The sequence below is a fragment of the Octopus sinensis genome, linkage group LG1, assembly GCF_006345805.1.
Source record: "Octopus sinensis linkage group LG1, ASM634580v1, whole genome shotgun sequence".
Classification (NCBI taxonomy): Eukaryota; Metazoa; Mollusca; class Cephalopoda; order Octopoda; family Octopodidae; genus Octopus; species Octopus sinensis.
In genome coordinates, this window is record NC_042997.1 from 72,271,152 (window position 1) to 72,274,208 (window position 3,057).

Consider the following 3,057-nt stretch of genomic DNA (forward strand, 5'->3'; position numbering starts at 1 on the left):
GGCATCTTGGGAAAGTGTCTTCTACTTCAGCCTCGGGTCCTTGTGAGTTGACTTAATAGACGGAAACTAAAAGAAGTTTGCCATATATGTGTTTGCGTGAATGTGTGTGTGTGCGCGCGTGTGTGTGCATATGTGTGTATGTGTCCCACCACCACTTGAAAACTGATGTTGGTTTGTTTACATTCCCATAATCTAGCGTTTCGGCAAGAGAAACGGATAGAATAAGTACCGATACTTAAAGAAAAGAAAACAGAACTAGGATTGAAACGTTCGACTAAAAGGTGGGGACCCCGCATGGCCGCAGTTCAATGACTGAAACAAGCAAAAGATAATGTGGTGATAGATAGTAATAAAATAAAATAAAAAATAAAATGTGTATTAGATAAAATAAAACAAGAAACGAAATAAGAAACCTTATGTAGTGAATCTTCCATGCATGAAGTGGAATCGATCCACCACAGCCAAATTTAAATTAACACTGCAACAGAACTTTTCCCACGGTAGAACAATGGTTTTTCTCTGACAGCAGTTTTACATTTTCCAGATGCCTTTAGCTAGGCGGAAATAATGTCTTCACTACTGGACCCTTTCTAACCTCTTCTACTTCACCAAAAGCTAGAATAGAGATAACAAGATCACCAACTAAATCTATTGTTCTCAATAATATATCTATCCTTCTGGATCTTAATATAAGTAAGCAAACCCCAAGCAAAAATCAGTTCGTCAAAGTCGTGACGACTCAACGGAGTTAGTCACAGTCGGTGACGACTCAACGAAGTCTGGCTGACCATCTAGAACTTTGGTCAGAGGGAGAAAGCAACTGCGAGATAAGACCCTACAATTCTCTCTAGCTCTAATTCTGTTCTCTTACAACATCATTCTATCTGTCTCTGTAATTACTACTAAACAATGAAGAGGACACAAACACAAACTTAACTTCGCATGTTTTTGGATCGATCATAACATCGAGGCATTTGTAACGTAACGGTAAATAAATACTTTCTTAAAACTTCATGCATCGTTCATCTTTCACATCCTACAGTAAGCAATTATAACAACAAATTTCTATCGTTGCATCTGCTGACCACAACATTTCATAATATTGTCAACTAACATAGGCGTAAGAGTGGCTGTGTGGTAAGTAGCTTGCTAACCAACCACATAGTCCCGGGTTCAGTCCCACTGCGTGGCATCTTGGGCAAGTGTCTTCTGCTATAGCCCCGGGCCGACCAATGCCTTGTGAGTGGATTTGGTTGACGGAAACTGAAAGAAGCCTGTCGTATATATGTGTATATATATATATATATATATATTATATATATATATATATATATGTGTGTGTGTGTGTGTGTGTGTATGTGTGTGTGTTTGTGTGTGTGCTGTGTTTGTCCCCCTAGCATTGCTTGACAACCGATGCTGGTGTGTTTACGTCCACGTCACTTAGCGGTTCGACAAAAGAGACCGATAGAATAAGTACTGGGCTTACAAAGAATAAGTCTCGGGGTCGATTTGCTCGACTAAAGGCGGTGCTCCAGCATGGCCGCAGTCAAAATGACTGAAACAAGTAAAAGAGTAAAAGCGTAACCAATTTCTGCCGTTACAATTGGTGACCCGTAAAAAAGAATCGCTGCCTTCTGAAACTGCAATACCATCGTGTAAATAGAATCACTACCTTCCGATGCTACATGCCACTGCACTTTTGCTAACTTCGAACTATGGAACTAGATTATCAACAGTTGCTGAACCAAGGGAAAATGATAACCTTCGTCACCACCAGGATGCACCCTCCATCGACCTGCTACAGAGAGCACTATACTGCGATAATCTACGCTGCACTTCACAACAATGCAACACTGCCGACTCACAATGAATGCCGCCAATAAATGCTTCATTTCAACAGCTACATGCCCAGAAACTAACAGGGTGAAATTACGGAAGCCCGCACAAACAACCTTTTCGGCACACACACGCTTTTCGTCTCGTCCCGACGTATAAACCGTGTATTGTCTATGAACTTTTACACGTACATAAGACTCTCACATAGACTTTCAACAACTCTTTTTCTTTGCATGCACATCTTTTCACTTTCAGCAGTAGACTTTTAATAAAGGACATTATTTTTAGTTAAGTTTGTTATTTTTGCTTATTTTATTGTTCTATTTGCACTGCATACTTTCAACTGTCTACGAGTTACACACATTCCGCGAAGCACACATTCCGCGAAGTACACATACCGCGATGCACATATTCCGCGATGCTAGAAAGAGCAGCCTAATACCCTTCACAGTACACCTCCGATAGTAAAAAAAAAGAGAATACGTTAGATAGTGTGGTTCAAGGTATACTATGCCCCCAAAATATTGGGATGGGCATAAGTGGAATGTCTTTGAATATTGGGTCTGTTCGATTAGGATTAATCAACAACATGACAGCTCACAACAAACAAGGTAGCCTTACGTGGTCACGGGACCGGTTAGATTTTGTAGTCATATTCTCTCAAATCATGCTTAAAAAAATCGATGGATATATTGGACAATGTAGTCTTAGATAAGGTCGTAGTAGGAACACCTTTGACCGTATTCCTTTTCAAAGCTAACCGTAGCTTAAACATCAACTTCACATTGATCTTACGAAAGTGAATTGATTCATGGCGCTATATTCGTAAGAGTTAGCCATGGACGATCCCTTTTCTTCATACACCCTTCCATAACCATCCTCTATTTTCTCCCTTCCGTTTTCCATTTCAGAAGTTGAAACTGATGATGCAAAATGTAGCACTCATTTGCTTAGAATCAGATATTACACGTCTTTCACAATCTATCAGATATCGTATCTTGGCTTAGTTCCCATGATGCCTCTCATCCACCTCAGCCTGCCGAATATTTTCCATGCCTTTATGCACACGCCTTTGCTTGAATAACACAGTCGTCATTTTTAGTAGGCCAAGTGACATCCTAGCCGCTTCCGCTTTTTCTGCAAATTTTTTCTAACTTCTAACTTGTATTTAATAGTTAACTACTAAACAACGTATCTAGTATTATGCTTGCTACTGATATT